The 21,882-nt window shown below is 47.2% G+C and overlaps 1 protein-coding gene across 1 annotated transcript in view; it reads left to right on the forward strand.

Moving 5' to 3' along the window:
* LOC122386891 (cytochrome P450 4V2-like) overlaps positions 1-21,882 on the forward strand; it is a 126,257-nt gene that overhangs the window by 77,683 nt on the left and 26,692 nt on the right. The gene's annotated exons all lie outside the window — the stretch shown is intronic.

Here is a 21,882-nt window from a genome sequence, read left to right on the forward strand (position 1 = left end):
TAAACGCATACCTACGGAAAATCATTCCAACGTTGCTTTGGTTTTCAGTGTTTTACTGTATTTTTAAAGCAATGTCTACACATATCAATCAAATATATCCCGCGCACCGACGGGGGGCGGATATCCGCCCCCCTGAGGTTTTCCCACTATCTACGATTTTCAGGTTTTCAGGAAACCGTGCGCGGGATATTCTAAATGCCTTAATATGGTCCATCCCATAACCATCTAACCGAATTCCCGGTATTATTTTGTTTCGCAAACCTTCTCCGTTGCTGGCAGTGGCACTGCTCGATTACAGCGCTGGACGTCGTCTACTTTTTGCTAGAAGCAAATGTCATCATCCGCGTCCATGAACTTTGGGCTTCTCACAACTATATTGCCTTGGCAAGTTCTTTGAGCACTCAATACTGGACTTGGGCTGCGAAAGCTAATGACAATTTGGGGAGCTTGATATTGCAATGACTATGATGTTAATGTCCAACATGGCAAACAGCTCGACTATTCACCATTGTCAACGCTTATGATAGCTAAATATCATTGTGCTTGGTGTACATTCACGTCTCGTTTCCTTGCTCCATTTGTACCTCACCGGTCTGCCGTCTCCACAGGCCTCGGCTGCAGCACAAGCCACATTCATCGGCCCAATCATCAGTTCTTCATCCTGCAAGTTTTAAGTCACTTCGTTGTGACCCGGACATCGTTATCTTTCAACGAATTCAAATGATTATTTCATTCATCATCGTCGATCAGACTCATCATGTAAAGACACTTCCAAAATGCTAGCCGCCATTTACGTTTGTGGAGGAAGGAAATATCAGGTTGTTATTAGCTGCGGGCTACTCAGTACCGACTGTACTACTGGCAGTAGTGTGCGAGCACCTAATACTTGTATTGTGATACCAAAGCTAAAACGGATGATAGCTTAGCGTATAGCGCCCTACCGCTTTCCACACACACACAAACAAAACTTGACTTTGGGCATTAGCACCATGGCAGGATAAACAGGCAGTTTCGCTGTTTTCACTGCTTTCATTGGCAGGTGTTAGTGCTCATTCCTGTTTCATGTGTTGTTAGAACAGCCCTTCACCATAGTCCTGTTTTCTCCTTTGCCGTTTTCCATGGACATCAGATGCGACATGCACCCCAACGATCGGTCAGGCACATCACCGTCAATCCGGTCGCCTGTCAATCAGTTCGTAATCACCGTCAGTCTTCGACATCGGCCAACACACTTATCCACATTATCGCCTTACTTTTGATCTTATCAATATGCAAGAAAGAGTGCAAAATGCAGTTGCAATATGGTATCAGTTGATGTGGTATCGCAATAACAACGCATTCTCACCTCACACCTGTTGTGCATACTTGATCACGAATCCTAGTTGTTATACACAGATTCACATGGTGAAGTTTTACTCCGTTGGCCTTTTCTTTCCATTCTTGTAGTCGATCAAGAGGGATTACAGTTGCACATGCGTCCTTACACATGCGTCCTTAGTATGTTAATTGATTGATATGTTGGACACATTGGTTCCTGTGACTCCAAGTAGTTCTGCATCGGTAGTGCTTCATTTTTGTTCTACCCAAAGATCGTTTCTACTTTCTAGTTTTGTCTTAGCTTGCAGCTGTATGCCATGAACATACACGGTACTGCGCATCTTTATCGTGATATTCCTGTAGTTTCGTCGCTTTCGCGGATGATTAGGACCATGAGCTCAGTTGCAGATGCGTCCAGCAGCCACCGAACATTTCTACACTTTAAATTCCTAGTCTCGGTTCTTATCCACATACCAACATGATTTGAACATTTCACACATTTAGTGGTGAACAGGTATCATCTACCACATTATATTTTCATGTAAAACACACTCCAGTCTGTGAAAAAGATAACCATTTGGAGCAACAATCATGCATTAGACAGTATAGTTGCCATAAATATTACGTTGTGCAGCGGGCAGGCCGGTGCACGAAATGACGAGTGTGAATGCAGGAATGCGTGTGAAAACTGCCTAGGTGTGGAGTGGCTGGTTTGTCTTCCGTTACATCGTAACGGGCTCTTGACGTAGTCTTATTTTTAGTAACACCAATCATCTTTCGAACTTGAATTAACGTAATTGAAATTTGGCTATCACATTTGGAGCCAACTTACTTGCTAATTGCGTCAAGGGCGGGCAGCGCGGTGCGTGGATGCCTTTTGGTAAATCTCACGTCCTAATATACAATCCTGCCCTTACCAAGCGTGCATCCATGTTTCCTCCATCCGGCTCCTCGTGCCGCTGCCTGGAATATTAGCCTACGGCTAATATACCAAGAGATGGAAAACTATTCGTTAGTATGGATCTGCCTCGTGGTTCAACTGGTGATGTTCAAAACAACTGTCCCGTGTGTCAGGTAGGTCTTACTTACTCACTTTCCGCTTCATCTTTTTTTCGGCCACGTCCAGCGTCGCAGAAATCTATTTACCGTGATGCACAGTACACGAATTTATCGAGAACATTATGAACAATGGCTTATTACTAGTGTCAGAGCGCCGAGAGACGCGAGTAATGACGTCACCGATGACTGTGACGCCAGCAAAAGGTGATTAAATACAAAATAATACAATCCGTTTTCGACTGCTGTGACGGCTGCTGTGACGTTTGCTCTGTGACGCCATTTTCAGGCTGGTGGAGTACATAAATCGGAAACCATAGATAGACACACGAGACACATTACTTACATTACAGGCTTTCCAGGTGTGTAGTGTATGCACATGGAGACATATGTGGTCACCTTGCATACCTGAGGGGAGGTTTTTTAAAGGGACCCTCCCACCTTCAAAAAAGTTTATGAATTGGCATGAAAGTGATGTCGCTCGGTTCAGAAAGAGCGAAAACGAATATCTACCAAATTTCACCGAAAAATATTCACCGGTTTTCAAGATATTAGACTTTTACTTTTGTTTACTTTTTGGGATCTCCGCTGTTTCTAGCGACTTTATTTTAGAAGTGCGGCGTTTGCGGCAGATGTTGCGCGCAAATAGCATATACCACCGCGTGCTACAAAACGTTTTAGTCAAACATTTAAAAATCGTTAGATATCTGCGCTGACGTCACACATTCAGAGGGGTATTCCTAAGCATTAGCCCCTCTGAATCAAAATGCTGCAATTTTGAAATTCAATATTTCCGATTTAAGGCATTTCTCGATGTTGTGAGTGCCGAAACCGGTAATTGTGAGCCAGGGACCCCATTTTGGCTATCTCAACTCAAATCTAATGTTAAGGTGGGAGGGTCCCTTTAATGATGAATACCACTCATGAATACTCGCCACTCAGAGCCCGAGTCTGAGTTTGGCTAAAAAAATCGCCCATGGAAAAATTCGCCCATCGCCCGCCCGCCGCGATGCGGGTGGTTTTGTTTTTGCGTCGTTTTCGGTATAAGGTTTATTTTCGGTTGGCGGCGGCCGGGCGCTTTTTTGCGGTTTTTGCGTTTGACGGCGGGAGGCCGTTTTTGCGGCGTTTTACGGTTGGCGGCGGGCGCGCGTGCGATGCGGGCGGTTTTGCGGCGGCGATGTTTGGCGGTGGGCGGGCGGGCGGTGCTTTTTTGTTTTTTGTTTTGCGGTGCCGATTTTTTTTTGCGTCGTTTGTTTGCAATTGGCGGCGTAGCACACCCACCCCGGTCTGCACGTGCAATGCTCTTCCTCTCGTTTGGCGGCGGGCGTTTTTGCTGCGTTCACAGAGGTGCTTGCTCAAACAACCTGCGTAACCGCAGGTTGTTTGAAAAGACAAACACTATTCGTTAGAATTGTGTTTTTCTATTGAAAAACAACCGGAGCGGTCGTTCTCCGGGCTATGTTTTGCAAGTCTGGCCGCGAATCAGTACAACTTGACAGGGGCCTAGACGAATCGCTCAATTTCCGTAAAAAGTTCAGGGTATGGGCTCCCGCAGGCGATCTACCTGATGGCACCGGTCGCTACTCGCTTAAAACCTCGTGGCACGTGGCACGTGCGATTCCATTTTCCCCATGTTAAGTCAATGGGGGTTTGGGGCACTTTTTGCGCCATCGGGAATGGCGGAAAAACGAGCCAAGAAGGAGGTGGTTTTCTTCCTAGCATTTTATGGCAAACACGTTCCGGTACACGCCAGTGTGCGCGGTATACACGTCAGAACTTCGTAACGTGTCTTTGCACGAGGTCAAAGTTGAACTTTTTTCGCTCCCCATGTTAAGTCAATGGGCGTTTTTGCAGAGACATTTACATTCGCTCATTGTACAAAATTATATGATACGATTTTGTTTAAACCTTCAGGACATGTTAAGAAAAGACCATAGAACATGTTGTTATGCTTCTTTAAGCTGTCAGAATTCGTTTGTTCTTTTTAAGCTCGTTTAAAGTTGAAAAATTTTAACATGGAAAGTCAATGGGAGCGTCTTTGGTGCTTAATAACTTTGTACGTTGAAGATATATTTAAGTGAAAAGTTGATAGGATATACAACTTTTGATGCTCCTTCCAATGATATATAGAGCGTTATTGCACGTTGTGCCGTTTTTGAGAAATTTAGTAAAAAAGCACGACATTACCGAGATTTGAGCTCACACCTATATATGGTCTTGCTCAGACAGTATACGAACAGGTGACGGGGATACCTCCCATTGAAGGATGCGATTTAATGCTAAATATTAGCGGCCGGCCTCCGTGGGGACGTTTTTGTACGACTTATATCTCCGCAAGCAGGGGACCGATACTCTTGCGGTTTTTTGTGTGGGGTAGCGTATACCCTTCTTAGAAGTATTTACTATGGATGATGCATGCCGGTGACCCCTACTGCACGTGACACGTGTGAAACGGAGAGGTGTCACTTTTGTTGTAATGACAATAACACGGTAATTACTTGGCTGATTGCACTGAAACTACACAAGGATGTAGGCACCCGCCGGACCATGCCTTTTCATGTGCTATGGTTGGGGTGCAACTGCACGTGCGCACGTGCAGGGTGACGCTTCGAGATCTCGAGAACGGCCGGGCCGATTGAGTTCAAATTTGGTACAGCGCTAGAGACCGGTGCCGTGCGCAAGTCAGTTAGGACCCATCTTGCACGTGCGCACGTGCAGGGTGACGCTTCCAGGTCTCAGGAACGGCTGGGCCGATTGCATTCAAGTTCGGCACACCTTTAGAGACCGGTTAGTAGGGTGCTGTGCACAAGTCAGTTAGTATGTATATTCATGTGTCACGGTTGGGGTGCAACTGCACGTACGCACGTGATAGGGGTCGCTTCCATATCTTGAAAACGGCTGGGCCGATTGAGCTCAAATTCCGTACACCACTAGAGACCGGCAACTAGGGTGCCGTGCACAAGTCAGTTGGGACCCAGCTTGCACGTGCGCACGTGAAGGGTGCCGCTTCAAGATCTCGAAAACGACCGGGCCGATTGCACTCAAATTTTACACACCTCTAGAGTGGTTAGTAGATTGTCCTGTTCGTCAGTTCGTAGCGCACCCACTCCGGTCTGCACGTGCCAGGCTCATCCTCTCGTTTGGCGGCGGGTAACCGCAGGTTGTTTCTTCATTAGACAAACACTATTCGTTAGAATTGTGTTTTCTATTGAAAAAAAAACAACCAGAGCAGTCCTTCACCAGTCCTTCACCGGGCTATGTTTTGCATGGTTGGCCGCAATCGAACTGTGTCTGTGATTGCTGTAGAAGACTAGACCAGGAAACAATCGGTGAGTGCTACCAAAACACAATAACCTCCGCCCGATTGGGGCGGGGGCGCTTGTAGCCACACCTATTAGTTTTTTTTTGCGTTTGTTAATAAAATTACTACGCGCATTGTTATAAAGCTTTGTATGATAGATCAATTTCAGCGGCATGGTTGGACCTCTATGTAGGCACACACCTGACACCGGCGACAACGGCTGCGCCGATTGCGCTTAAATCTTCATTCATGCGGCTACATACGGAAGAGGGGGCACTGCGGCGCAACATGCTTTCAGGCGTTTGACACTTCTGCGTCATCTAGCGAGTAAAACGGAATGTTTGGATTGAAAATGCCAGACGCATTTACCACACTCGATAATCGTCCTCAAAAGCTTCAGTTTCGTGCGAGTCATCAGTTCTAAAGAGATAGTGGTTATCCCGGATCCCTCATTACTCCGCCATTCATTTAGGCGGTTATATACAATAGAGCCAGCATTGCGGCACAGCATACATTCAGGCGTTTGACGCTTCTGCCATCTAGCGAGTAAAAAGGAATGTGAGGTGTATTTGGCTGATATAGATCCGTTGAAGCATCAATATTAAACTTGATATTCGGCACAAGTCACTGACTCTGATTCGAATGGTGACGTCGACGGCGACCGTGACGTCACCATTGCGTCAATATTGATTAACCCTCGCCGGCAGAGGGGGCAGCACCCGCCTCCTCCCATATGGTTTTTTCGTGATAGCTCGAATCACGCCGGCGACAAAGTGCTGAAACTTGATATGCGATATGACCTCATTCGACCAACCTCATGACATGAGGGGCTCTGACCTGCCCTTGACCCGAGGTCAAACCGCAGGTTGTTTCTTCATAACCGCAGGTTGTTGTTTCATTAGATGAACCCAACCACATTAGAGTATACGAACAGGTGACGGCGATACCTCCCGAGTGCGGATGCGACACTGATTATTGCTAAATATTAGCAGTCGGCCGCCGTTGGGGCGCCTTTGCAAACCTTATATCTCTGCAACCACAGGACCGATGCACTCGCGGTCTTTTGTGTGGGATAGTTTCTTCCTTTCCCAAACGTAGTGTGCTACTCTCGATGCGTATGGGTGACCTCTAATGCACGTGCCACGTGCAAAACGAAGAGGTGTCAGTTCGGTAGCAAGTGTAATAACTCTGTAGTTATTTTGCCGATTGCGCTGATCCTTGGCATGGATGTAGGCACCCGCCCCGCAATGCCTTTCCATGTGTCACGGTTGGGGTGCCGCTGCACGTGCGCACGGGCAGGGTGACGCTTCCAGATCTCGAGAACGGCTGGGCCGATTGTGATCAAAGTTGGCACACCGTTAGGGCTCGACGAGTAGGGTGCCGTGCACAAGTCAGATGGGACCCAGTTTGCACGTGCGCACGTGCAGGCTGACGCTTCCATATCTCAAGAACGGCTGGACCGACTGTGCTCAAATTTGGCATACCACTAGAGACTGGTTAGTAGGGTGCCGTGCACAAGTCAGTAAGTATGTATTTTTATGTGCCGCGGTTGGGGTGCAGCTGCACGTGCGCACGTGTAGGGGTCGCTTCCAGATCTTGGAATAACCATGGTGACCGAGGTAACCGCAGGTTGTTTGAAAAGACAAACACTATTCGTTAGAATTGTGTTTTTCTATTGAAAAACAACCGGAGCGGTCGTTCTCCGGGCTATGTTTTGCAAAGTTGGCCGCGAATCGAGACATCTTGGTCGCAGCCTAGACGAATCGTTCAATCTTGGTAAAAAGTTCAGGGTATGGGCTCCCGGAGGCGATCTACCTGATGGCACCGGTCGCTACTCGCTAAGAATTCGTTTGCGCGTGGCACGTGCGATTCCATTTTCCCCATGTTAAGTGAACGTGGTTTTGGACACTTTTTGCGCGATCGCCAATAGCGGAAAAAACGAGCCAAGGAAGAGGTAGTTTTCTTCCCAGCATTTTATGGCAAACACGTTTGGGTACACGCTAGTGTGCGCTGTATACCCCTCAGAATCTCGGAACGTGTCTTTGCACGAGGTCAAAGTTGGAATTTTGCTGTGTCCCATGTTAAGTCAATGGACGGCGATGTCGAGACTTTGCAGAGACATTTTCATTCGATTTTTGTACAAAATTTTAGAGATAGATTTCGCCCAAACTCTTATATCTTGTAGAGGAAAGAGCATAGTACATGCCGTTATCCTTCGTTAAGCTGGCAAAACTCATTTTTTCTTATAAAGTTCATTTGAAAATTAAAATTTTTAACATGGAAAGTCAATGGGAGCGTCTTTGTTGCTTAATAACTTTTTACGTTGCAGATATACCAAAGTGAAAAGTTAATAAAATATACAACTTTCGATGCTCTTTCCAACAATGTATAGAACGTCACTGCACGATGTGCCGTTTTTAAGAAAAGCTGTAAAAAAGCAGGGCTCGACTGTGACTTGAACCCCACCACATTAGAGTATACGAACAGGTGACGGCGATGCTTCCCGTGTGCGGATGCGACACTGATTATTGCTAAATATTAGCAGTCGGCTGCCGTGGGGGTGCCTTTGTAAAGCTTATATCTCCACAACCGCTTGACCGATTCACTCGCGGTCTTTTGTGTGGGATAGTTTCTTCCTTTCCCAAACGTAGTGTGCTACTCTCGATGCGTATGGGTGACCCCTAATGCACGTGCCACGTGCAAAACGAAGAGGTGTCAGTTCGGTAACAAGTCTAATAACTGTGTAGTTAGTTTGCCGATTGCGCTGATCCTTTGCATGGATGTAGGCACCCGCCGCGCAATGCATTTCCATGTGTCACGGTTGGGGTGCCGCTGCACGTGCGCACGGGCAGGGTGACGCTTCCAGATCTCGAGAACGGCTGGGCCGATTGTGATCAAAGCTGGCACACCGTTAGGGCTCGGCGAGTAGGGTGCCGTGCACAAGTCAATTGGGGCCCAGGCTGCACGTGCGCACGTGCAGGGTGTCGCTTCCAGATCTCGAAAACGGCCGGGTCGATTGCACTCAAATTTGGCACACCGCTATAGACCGGCGAATAGGGTGCCGTGCACGCCAGTCCGTAGCACACCGACTCCGGTCTGCACGTGCAAGGCTCATCCTCTCGTTTGGAGGCGGGTAACCGCAGGTTGTTTGAAAAGACAAACACTATTCGTTAGAATTGTGTTTTTCTATTGAAAAACAACCGGACCGGTCGTTGTCCGGGCTATGTTTTGCAAGTCTGGCAGCGAATTGGGGCAACTTGAGCGGGGCCTAAACGAATCGTTCAATCTTCGTAAAAAGTTCAGGGTATGGGCTCCCGGAGGCGATCTACCTGATGGCACCGGTCGCTACTCGCTAAGAAGTCTTTTGCGCGTGGCACGTGCGATTCCATTTTCCCCATGTTAAGTCAACGGGGTTTTGGACACTTTTTGCGCGATCGCCAATGGCGGGAAAACGAGCCAAGAAGGAGGTGGTTTTCTTCCCAGCATTTTATGGCAAACACGTTCAGGTACACGCTCGTGTGCGCTGTATACCCCTCAGAATCTCGGAACGTGTCTTTGCACGAGGTCAAAGTTGGAATTTTGTTGTGTCCCATGTTAAGTCAATGGACGGCGATGTCGAGACTTTGCAGAGACATTTTCATTCGATCTTTGTACAAAATTTTAGAGATAGATTTCGCCCAAACTCTTACATCTTATAGAGGAAAGAGCATAGTACATGCCGTTATCCATCGTTAAGCTGGCAGAAATCGTTTTTTCTAATAAAGTTCGTTTGAAAATGAAAATTTTTAACATGGAAAGTCAATGGGAGCGTCTTTATTCCTCTATAACTTTTATCTTTAGTAAGATATATAGGTGAAAAGTTAATATAATATACAACTTTTGATGCTCTTTCCACTGATGCATAGAACGTCACTGCACGATGTGCCGTTTTTAAGAAAAGCTGTAAAAAATCAGGGCTCGACTTTGACTTGAACCCAACCACATTAGTTTCTCAGTGCTTGTGCGAGGATCATATTAAAGCATTTTGATTAATGATTAATGACCTTACATTTGCACTCTCTTAGATCAGTGTCTCCAGAATAATGTTTTCTCGTTTGGAGAAGATTTCTTTCGTCAAAAAGAGGGCATTGCCATGGGGAACCCGTGTGCTCCACCCTTAGCAATAATTTTCTTGGATAGACTGGAACAACAAGCTCTTTCCAATGCGGCCCACAAACCAGACTTCCTAGTGCGGTACATTGACGACTACGCTGGGATTTGGACACATGGTAAGGAAGAACTACTGGAGTTCCTCCGGTATCTAAATAGTCTGCATCCAAAGATACAGTTTACCTTGGATCATTCTGACAAGGAAAGAGGGGTCCCCTTCTTGGACACCTTGGTCTCTGCAGCTACTACCAGCACAGGGGAGGCGACACTAGAGACAGAATTGTATCTGAAACCGACTAACTCGGGGATTGTTCTTCATGCAGATTCAGCACACCCCAAAGCCACAAAGCACAACATGATCAGAAATATGTTTCACAGGGCCTTGAACAATTCGTCAAACCAGAGTAAGGAAGATGCCAGCGTGGAAAAGATTCGTTCTTTATTGTTGGGGAACGGGTACTCGCCCAAATTGTTAAAAAGGCTGATCCGGGAGGTGAGGTTGAGCAGAGCTAAGAAAAACAAGAACGTTAACAAAAGTAAAGTGGGATCTGATGGATTTTTGACTTTGCCGTACATTGATGAGAACTTGCTACACAAAGTAAAGTATGTGGTGAAGAGATCGGGACTTAACGTTAGGCTTGCGTGGAGGAATGAAAACAAACTCAGAAAAAGTTTAGTTCGCTCAGCTTTTACACAGCCGCTCTGTCCAGGCAGAAACCGCTGCAACATCTGTAAGAGTGGTTTCGGAGGACAGTGTACTGTAAAGAATGTTGTGTACTCGTTACAATGCAAGGCATGTATGGAAAATGGTGACATGACGGAGTATGTGGGGGAAACCAAGAGACCCATACGGTTGAGGTTCAATGAGCATTACCGGGATATCGCCAACAGAAAAGAGGACACGCCTATGGGTGACCACTTTACAGAGTGCCATCCTGGCATTGGCCTCACTCCATCCCCCATCGAGGCTAGAATTCTGTATAGGGCCAAAGATCACCCAGATCGAAAGATTGCGGAGTCGATCTTTATCAGGAATCGAAAGCCTGTCCTCAATTCGAACGTGACCTCATGGCCGATCATGTGATGAGCCACATTTGTGACACTCATGAAGATATATATAATGAATATGTATGCGCGTACTGATGAGCTAATATGTGTTTGTGTGTGTGTTTTTGTTCGCATTGTGATTTTGTGATGTTTTACCATGGGGTGTGACATGAATGTTAAAAGAATATTAGCGTTGGCTATTTGACCTTAGGCTATCGTGATATTGATATCAGTAGAGATAGGCAGGTTGATTGCGAATGTTTTTTTTTAATAAGCTTTTAACAATGCATGTAAGCAATAGCCTCAAATTATTGGTCGAGGTACTATAAAGTGATATATTTTTGTTGGTTGGATGTGTAACACTTTATTTAATTTTTAGGTCAAACATGCTGTTAGATCTTGAAAACGGTTGAACCTGATTGTACTATTTGCTCGAGAATTTGCGCGCAAAAATGTTTGGCGGGAAATATTTTGCAATGAGTTATGCAGTCAAAGATTGGATTTTTATCGTGACATTTTTAGCTTTGTATTCTGATGAAGAGCTGTGCTCGAAATTATTAATAAACAAGTGTTTTGATCTAACTTTTTCAAACTACGAGGGTAAGGTCATTAATCATTAATCCAACCACATTAGAGTATACGAACAGGTGACGGGGATACCTCCCGTGTGCGGATGCGACACTGATTATTGCTAAATATTAGCAGTCGGCTGCCGTGGGGGTGCCTTTGTAAAGCTTATATCTCCACAACCGCTTGACCGATTCACTCGCGGTCTTTTGTGTGGGATAGTTTCTTCCTTTCCCAAACGTAGTGTGCTACTCTCGATGCGTATGGGTGACCCCTAATGCACGTGCCACGTGCAAAACGAAGAGGTGTCAGTTCGGTAACAAGTCTAATAACTGTGTAGTTAGTTTGCCGATTGCGCTGATCCTTTGCATGGATGTAGGCACCCGCCGCGCAATGCATTTCCATGTGTCACGGTTGGGGTGCCGCTGCACGTGCGCACGGGCAGGTAACCGCAGGTTGTTTGAAAAGACAAACACTATTCGTTAGAATTGTGTTTTTCTATTGAAAAACAACCGGAGCGGTCGTTGTCCGGGCTATGTTTTGCAAGTCTGGCCGCGAATCGAGACATCTTGAGCGGGGCCTAAACGAATCGTTCAATCTTCGTAAAAAGTTCAGGGTATGGGCTCCCGCAGGCGATCTACCTTATGGCACCGGTCGCTACTCGCTAAGAAGTCTTTTGCGCGTGGCACGTGCGATTCCATTTTCCCCATGTTAAGTCAACGGGGTTTTGGACACTTTTTGCGCGATGGCGAATGGCGGGAAAACGAGCCAAGGAAGAGGTGGTTTTCTTCCCAGCATTTCATGGCAAACACGTTCCGGTACACGCCAGTGTGCGCTGTATACCCCTCAGAATCTCGGAACGTGTCTTTGCACGAGGTCAAAGTTGGAATTTTGCTGTGTCCCATGTTAAGTCAATGGACGGCGATGCCGAGACTTTGCAGAGACATTTTCATTCGATCTTTGTACAAAATTTTAGAGATAGAATTCGCCCAAACTCTTATATCTTGTAGAGAAAGGAGCATAGTACATGCTGTTATGCTTCGTTAAGCTGGCAGAAATCGTTTTTTCTAAAAAAGTTCGTTTGAAAATGAAAATCTTTAACATGGAAAGTCAATGGGGGCGTCTTTGTTGCTTAATAACTTTTTACGTTGCAGATGTATCAAAGTGAAAAGTTAATAAAATATACAACTTTCGATGCTCTTTCCAACAATGTATAGAACGTCACTGCACGATGTGCCGTTTTTAAGAAAAGCTGTAAAAAAGCAGGACTCGACTGTGACTTGAACCCAACCACATTAGAGTATACGAACAGGTGACGGCGATACCTCCCGTGTGCGGATGCGACACTGATTATTGCTAAATATTAGCAGTCAGCCGCCTGTGGGGTGCCTTTACTAACCTTATATCTCTGCAACCACTGGACCGATTCACTCGCGGTCTTTTGTGTGGGATAGCTTCTTCCTTTCTGGCACGTATTGTGCTATTCTCGATGCGTATGGGTGACCCCTAATGCACGTGCCACGTGCAAAACGAAGAGGTGTCAGTTCGGTAACAAGTCTAATAACTCTGTAGTTAGTTTGCCGATTGCGCTGATACTTGGCATGGTTGTAGGCACCCGCCGCGCAATGCATTTCCATTTGTCACGGTTGGAGTGCCGCTGCACGTGCGCACGGGCAGGGTGACGCTTCCAGATCTCGAGAACGGCTGGGCCGATTGTGATCAAAGTTGGCACACCGTTAGGGATCGGCGAGTAGGGTGCCGTGCACAAGTCAGATGGGACCCAGTTTGCACGTGCGCACGTGCAGGCTGACGCTTCCAGATCTCGAGAACGGCCGGGCCGATTGCACTCAAATTCGGTACACTTCTAGAGACCGATCAGAAGGGTGCCGTGCACAGGTCAGTTAGTATGTATTTTCATGTGCCGCGGTTGGGGTGCAGCTGCACGTGCGCACGTGTAGGGGTCGTTTCCCGATCTTGGAAACGGCTGGGCCGATTCATATTATCCCGCGCCCCGTTGGGCTCTGCCGAGCAACGCGCCCCGTTGGGGGGGGGGGGCATTTTGGCCCCCCCTAAGATCTCGAGAACCACGCAACCTAGCGACAAGCGGCAAACGGTGTTGGATAGCCCTATCAGGGAACTACCTTGTGACCCAATTTTATTGACCTAGGTCAAACCGATGACGTCACAGGTCAGGTCAAAGGTCCAATTTTCACCGTTTAAAGGCATTTCAAGAAATGCGTTGTAAAATCGAGTAAAATGCATTTCATTGAAAGTCATCGATGGGGAAAGGTTCTTCAAACACATATTTTGCTATTTGAGGTCACTGATACCAGGTCAGGTCACAGAGGTCAGGTCACGGGGGGGTCACAATATGAAAGTGTCGTGTGATACATGTTTTATGGTCCATTTTACATGACGAATGCGATTATGTGGGTCAGGCAGCCTTTGGGGCCAGCTTAGGTCACGTTTTGGTCAAGGTCAGGTCAAGGTCAGGTCAAGGTCAGGTCAAATTAGGTCAAATTTTAAAGTTAATATTTTTGCATAAAATGGGTATCGAATCGATGCAGCTCGTCACGGGGAGTTCAATGGTGGTCTTTGTTTTGCCGTACGTGGTCTAGAATCGCTAAAAATTGAGTTCAAAAATTTGACGTCATCATTTTTGAACAGTTTTTTCGCTATAACTTGGCCAAAAAACGAGATATCGATCTGAAATTTGGTATGTATATAGAAGAGCGCAGGGACTATCACATATATTCCGGTTTTTTTCGAAATTCGGAAAAATTTTGGATTTTTTTTTAGTTTTTCTAAAAAAATCAATTTTTTGAATTTTTTGGGGTCAAAAAACCAAAATTTTGAAAATCCGAGATAGCAGTTTTGTAGCGCCGCTTTTTGTCTACTACACCATATAAAGAACTTTGAAATTGCTTGATAACTGTAGATTTGGTGAGCGTTTCAAGATTGCATGTTTTTTGGTCATTTTTGCTCGAACATGACCTCAGTTTGACCTCAATAACTCCTGACCTAAGGTGACCTAAGACTTGAAATTTGGTGTGAAGGTGTCAAATTGATGCCCGCGAAGGTACTGAAAATTTGGCGGCGCTGCGCGCCGCCGTTTTCTTGCTATTCAGGAAAAACCACAGGGGGGGGGGCCAAAATGGCCCCCCCCAACGGGGCGAGGGTTATATTTGGTACATCGCTAGAAACCGGCGAATAGGGTGCCGTGCACAAGTCAATTGGGGCCCAGGCTGCACGTGCGCACGTGCAGGGTGTCGCTTCCAGATCTCGAAAACGGCCGGGTCGATTGCACTCAAATTTGGCACACCGCTATAGACCGGCGAATAGGGTGCCGTGCACGTCAGTCCGTAGCACACCGACTCCGGTCTGCACGTGCAAGGCTCATCCTCTCGTTTGGCGGCGGGCGTTTTTGCTGCGTTTACAAAGGTGCTTGCTCAAACAACCTGCGGTCCCGTAACCGCAGGTTGTTTGAAAAGACAAACACTATTCGTTAGAATTGTGTTTTTCTATTGAAAAACAACCGGAGCGGTCGTTCTCCGGGCTATGTTTTGCAAAGTTGGCCGCGAATCGAGACATCTTGGTCGCAGCCTAGACGAATCGTTCAATCTTGGTAAAAAGTTCAGGGTATGGGCTCCCGGAGGCGATCTACCTGATGGCACCGGTCGCTACTCGCTAAGAATTCGTTTGCGCGTGGCACGTGCGATTCCATTTTCCCCATGTTAAGTGAACGTGGTTTTGGACACTTTTTGCGCGATCGCCAATAGCGGAAAAAACGAGCCAAGGAAGAGGTAGTTTTCTTCCCAGCATTTTATGGCAAACACGTTTGGGTACACGCTAGTGTGCGCTGTATACCCCTCAGAATCTCGGAACGTGTCTTTGCACGAGGTCAAAGTTGGAATTTTGCTGTGTCCCATGTTAAGTCAATGGACGGCGATGTCGAGACTTTGCAGAGACATTTTCATTCGATTTTTGTACAAAATTTTAGAGATAGATTTCGCCCAAACTCTTATATCTTGTAGAGGAAAGAGCATAGTACATGCCGTTATGCTTCGTTAAGCTGGCAGAACTCATCTTTTTCTATAAAGTTCATTTGAAATTTAAAAATTTTAACATGGAAAGTCAATGGGAGCGTCTTTGTTGCTTAATAACTTTTTACGTTGCAGATGTATCAAAGTGAAAAGTTAATAAAACATACAACTTTCGATGCTCTTTCCAACAATGTATAGAACGTCACTGCACGATGTGCCGTTTTTAAGAAAAGTTGTAAAAAAGCAGGGCTCGACTGTGACTTGAACCCAACCACATTAGACTATACGAACGGGTGACGGGGATACCTCCCGTGTGCGGATGCGACACTAAGTATTGCTAAATATTAGCAGTCGGCCGCCGTGGGGGCGCCTTTACAAACCTTATATCTCTGCAACCACTGGACCGATTCACTCGCGGTCTTTTGTGTGGGGTAGTTTCTTCCTTTCCCAAACGTAGTGTGCTACTCTCGATGCGTATGGGTGACCCCTAATGCACGTGCCACGTGCAAAACGAAGAGGTGTCAGTTCGGTAGCAAGTGTAATAACTCTGTAGATATTTTGCCGATTGCGCTGATCCTTGGCATGGATGTAGGCAACCGCCGGGCAATGCATTTCCATGTGTCACGGTTGGGGTGCCGCTGCACGTGCGCACGGGCAGGGTGACGCTTCCAGATCTCGAGAACGGCTGGGCCGATTGTGATCAAAGTTGGCACACCGTTAGGGATCGGCGAGTAGGGTGCCGTGCACAAATCAGATGGGACTCATTTTGCACGTGCGCACGTGCATATTGACCTTCGGTGTACTAAGGTCATCACAGTTTGTCACCAATAACTCCAGATATTGACCTTCGGTGAAGTCATACCCGACGTTAACCGCAGGTTGTTTGAAAAGACAAACACCATTCGTTAGAATTGTGTTTTTCTATTGAAAAACAACCGGAGCGGTCGTTCTCCGGGCTATGTTTTGCAAGTCTGGCCGCGAATCAGTACAACTTGACCGGGGCCTAAACGAATCGTTCAATCTTCGTAAAAAGTTCAGTGTATGGGCTCCCGCAGGCGATCTACCTGATGGCACCGGTCGCTACTCGCTAAGAAGTCTTTTGCGCGTGGCACGTGCGATTCCATTTTCCCCATGTTAAGTCAACGGGGTTTTGGACACTTTTTGCGCGATCGCCAATAGCGGAAAAACGAGCCAAGGAAGAGGTGGTTTTCTTCCCAGCATTTTATGGCAAACACGTTTGGGTACACGCTAGTGTGCGCTGTATACCCCTCAGAATCTCGGAACGTGTCTTTGCACGAGGTCAAAGTTGGAATTTTGCTGTGTCCCATGTTAAGTCAATGGACGGCGATGTCGAGACTTTGCAGAGACATTTTTTTCCAGAGTCTTTGATTATCACTTAATTTCATTCACTTTTGATGTAGTGAAATTGTAGAATAAATTCACTGGAATTCACTGGGATTGTATTGCGTATGCAAGTCCAAATATTTCGGCCAATATTGTTTGGCCTTGGTCACTGGACAACTACAATAACCCTATAAGAATAGCTCACATTGCAGCGACATATTTTTGTGTCTTGTGGGGTCTCATATAGCAATAACAAGAGCAGTGACATGCATAGTTTGCTTGTGTTGTCACAACTTTGTACAATATTTTCAGCTTTATGATATGCAGTTATTAGTCACATTGGGCATCACGCATATATTTTTTCCTGCTGGAGGGAAGACACAGGAGGGAACTAGTGACTCATGTTTTTGCTTCTATCGCTTCACCCCTGGGGAATCAGTTCCTACACCCCTTGAGTATAATGGTCACCAAGGGGTGCTGTCCTGACACGTCCACTTTCTGTTGAGAAGGTTAGAACAAACACCATGTGTGTCATTTAGTTGCACATATAATACCTCAATGTTAAGTCTGCATAAAGTCTGAAGTCTGTAGCCACTCTTAATCCTAGGTTGTCGTGACTTTAATCTAGCCTGGGTGGATATTTTGCTGTGCTAAAAGCACGGACTGCGTTACGCCCCAGCACGGCGGCCGGGGCGCCTCCCCTGGAAGAAAACGGCACCGGGGAGGGGGGACGGACGGCGATGGGGCCGGAGAAGGAGCGCGGCACCGTAACCCCGCAAGCCGCCCGCAACACCGCCGTTATTCTTGTGCCTCTTGGGCGCCGCCGACGCCCTGCGGATGGGGAGCGCATCCCAGACGGGCGGGAGCCAGGAGGGCCGCCCGCGCCACCCGGCCGGCGAAGCAGCAGCCCGGCCAGGCGCGGCGGGCGGCTGGGTGGCGGCCGGACATGACATGGCCAGTCACCGTGCCGTTTTCGAGAAATTTAGTGTAAAAGCACGACATTACCGAGATTTGAGCTCACACTAGAGTGCAGTGCACGTCAGTTCGTAGCACACCCACTCCGGTCTGCACGTGCAAGGCTCCTCCTCTCGTTTGGCGTCGGGCGTTTTTGCGGCGTTTACAAAGGTGCTTGCTTAACAACTGTTAAACGGCAGGGTGAACACTAAACAGCAAACAGATGCATCTTGTCGTAACCTTTCTGTAGGTTAGGTCAGATTTAACTAAATAGTGCGAACAAGACAACAGGTCAGTTCATTGAATAACATAAAAAGACTCGGGACAGGGAAGTGAAGAGGTAATTACAACGTCAACTAAAACTATGCTTGTTTGTAACCGCAGGTTGTTTGAAAAGACAAACACTATTCGTTAGAATTGTGTTTTTCATTGAAAAACAACCGGAGCGGTCGTTCTCCGGGCTATGTTTTGCAAGTCTGGCAGCGAATCGAGACATCTTGAGTCTGGCCTAAACGAATCGCTCAATCTTCGTAAAAAGTTCAGTGTATGGGCTCCCGGAGGCGATCTACCTGATGGCACCGGTCGCTACTCGCTAAGAATTCGTTTGCGCGTGGCACGTGCGATTCCATTTTCCCCATGTTAAGTGAACGGGGTTTTGGACACTTTTTGCGCGATCGCCAATAGCGGAAAAACGAGCCAAGGAAGAGGTGGTTTTCTTCCCAGCATTTTATGGCAAACACGTTTGGGTACACGCTAGGGTGCGCTGTATACCCCTCAGAATCTCGGAACGTGTCTTTGCACGAGATCAAAGTTGGAATTTTGCTGTGTCCCATGTTAAGTCAATGGACGGCGATGTCGAGACTTTGCAGAGACATTTTCATTCGATCTTTGTACAAAATTTTAGAGATAGATTTCGCCCAAACTCTTATATCTTGTAGAGAAAAGAGCATAGTACATGCTGGTATGCTTCGTTAAGCTGGCAGAAATCGTTTTTTCTAATAAAGTTCGTTTGAAAATGAAAATTTTTAACATGGAAAGTCAATGGGTGCGTCTTTATTCCTCTATAACTTTTATCGTTAGTAATATATATAGGTGAAAAGTTAATATAATATACAACTTTTGATGCTCTTTCCACTGATGTATAGAACGTCACTGCACGGTGTGCCGTTTTCAAGAAAAGCTGTAAAAAAGCAGGGCTCGACTGTGACTTGAACCCAACCACATTAGAGTATACGAACAGGTGACGGCGATACCTCCCGTGTGCGGATGCGACACTGATTATTGCTAAATATTAGCAGTCGGCCGTTGCGGGGGCGCCTTTGCAATGCTTATATCTCCACAACCGCTTGACCGCTTCACTCGCGGTCTTTTGAGTGGGATAGCCTCTTCCCTTCTTACACGTAGTGTGCTACTCTCGATGCGTATGGGTGACCCCTAATGCACGTGCCACGTGCAAAACGAAGAGGTGTCAGTTCGGTAACAAGTCTAATAACTCTGTAGTTACTTTGCCGATTGCACTGATACTTGGCATGGACGTAGGCAACTACCGGGCAATGCATTTCCATGTGTCACGGTTGGGGTGCCGCTGCACGTGCGCACGGGCAGGGTGACGCTTCCAGATCTCGAGAACGGCTGGGCCGATTGTGATCAAAGTTGGCACACCGTTAGGGATCGGCGAGTAGGGTGCCGTGCACAACTCAGATGGGACCCATTTGGCACGTGCGCACGTGCACGTCGTGCAGGCTGACGCTTCCAGATCTCAAGAACGGGTGGGCCGACTGTGCTCAAATTTGGCATACCGCTAGAGACTGGTTAGTAGGGTGCCGTGCAAAAGTCAGTAAGTATGTATTTTCATGTGCCGAGGTTGGGGTACAGCTGCACGTGCGCACGTGTGGGGGTCATTTCCCGATCTTGGAAACGGCTGGGCCGATTGAGATTAAATTGGGTACATCGCTAGAAACCGGCGAATAGGCAATGCATTTCCATGTGTCACGGTTGGGGTGCCGCTGCACGTGCGCACGGGCAGGGTGACGCTTCCAGATCTCGAGAACGGCTGGGCCGATTGTGATCAAAGTTGGCACACCGTTAGGGATCGGCGAGTAGGGTGCCGTGCACAACTCAGATGGGACCCATTTGGCACGTGCGCACGTGCACGTCGTGCAGGCTGACGCTTCCAGATCTCAAGAACGGGTGGGCCGACTGTGCTCAAATTTGGCATACCGCTAGAGACTGGTTAGTAGGGTGCCGTGCAAAAGTCAGTAAGTATGTATTTTCATGTGCCGAGGTTGGGGTACAGCTGCACGTGCGCACGTGTGGGGGTCATTTCCCGATCTTGGAAACGGCTGGGCCGATTGAGATTAAATTGGGTACATCGCTAGAAACCGGCGAATAGAGTGCCGTGCACAAGTCAATTGGGGCCCAGGCTACACGTGCGCACGTGCAGGGTGTCGCTTCGGATCTCGAAAACGGCCAGGTCGATTGCACTCAAATTTGGCACACCGCTATAGACCGGCGAATGGGGTGCCGTGCACGTCAGTCCGTAGCACACCGACTCCGGTCTGCACGTGCAAGGCTCATCCTCTCGTTTGGTGGCGGGCGTTTTTGCTGCGTTTACAAAGGTGCTTGCTCAAACAACCTGCGGTCCCGCGATGCGGAGCCCGGCATCGCAGATGCCGGTAACCGCAGGTTGTTTGAAAAGACAAACACTATTCGTTAGAATTGTGTTTTTCTATTGAAAAACAACCGGAGCGGTCGTTCTCCGGGCTATGTTTTGCAAAGTTGGCCGCGAATCGAGACATCTTGACGGGGGCCTAGACGAATCGTTCAATCTTCGTAAAAATTTCAGGGTATGGGCTCCCGGGGGCGATCTACCTGATGGCACCGGTCGCTACTCGCTAAGAAGTCTTTTGCGCGTGGCACGTGCGATTCCATTTTCCCCATGTTAAGTCAACGGGGTTTTGGACACTTTTTGCGCGATCGCCAATAGCGGGAAAACGAGCCAAGGAAGAGGTGGTTTTCTTCCCAGCATTTTATGGCAAACACGTTTGGGTACACGCCAGTGTGCGCTGTATACCCCTCAGAATCTCGGAACGTGTCTTTGCACGAGGTCAAAGTTGGAATTTTGCTGTGTCCCATGTTAAGTCAATGGACGGTGATGTCGAGACTTTGCAGAGACATTTTCATTCGATCTTTGTACAAAATTTTAGAGATAGATTTCGCCCAAACTCTTATATCTTGTAGAGGAAAGAGCATAGTACTTGCTGGTATGCTTCGTTAAGGTGGCAAAACTCATTTTTTCTTTTAAAGTTAATTTGAAATTTAAAATTTTTAACATGGAAAGTCAATGGGAGCGTCTTTGTTGCTTAATAACTTTTTACGTTGCAGATGTATCAAAGTGAAAAGTTAATAAAATATACAACTTTCGCTGCTCTTTCCAACTATGTATAGAACGTCACTGCACGATGTGCCGTTTTTAAGAAAAGCTGTAAAAAAGCAGGGCTCGACTGTGACTTGAACCCAACCACATTAGAGTATACGAACAGGTGACGGGGATACCTCCCGTGTGCGGATGCGACACTGATTATTGCTAAATATTAGCAGTCGGCCGCCGTGGAAGCGCCTTGCAAAGCTTCTATCTCCACAACTGCTTGACTGATTCACTCGCGGTCTTTTGTGTGGGATAGCTTCTTCCTTTCTTACACGTAATGTGCTGTTCTCGATGCGTATGGGTGACCCCTAATGCACGTGCCACGTGCAAAACGAAGAGGTGTCAGTTCGGTAACAAGTCTAATAACTCTGTAGTTAGTTTGCCGATTGCGCTGATACTTGGCATGGTTGTAGGCACCTGCCGCGCAATGCATTTCCATGTGTCACGGTTGGGGTGCCGCTGCACGTGCGCACGGGCAGGGTGACGCTTCCAGATCTCGAGAACGGCTGGGCCGATTGTGATCAAACTTGGCACACCGCTAGAGGCTGGTAAGTAGGGTGCCGTGCACAAGTGAGATGGGACCCGTATGCACGTGCGCACGTGCAGGCTGACGCTTCCAGATCTCAAGAACGGCTGGGCCGACTGTGCTGAAATTTGGCATACCGCTAGAGACTGGT

The sequence above is a fragment of the Amphibalanus amphitrite genome, unplaced genomic scaffold, assembly GCF_019059575.1.
Source record: "Amphibalanus amphitrite isolate SeventyFive unplaced genomic scaffold, NRLGWU_Aamphi_draft 000266F_arrow, whole genome shotgun sequence".
Lineage (NCBI taxonomy): Eukaryota > Metazoa > Arthropoda > Thecostraca > Balanomorpha > Balanidae > Amphibalanus > Amphibalanus amphitrite.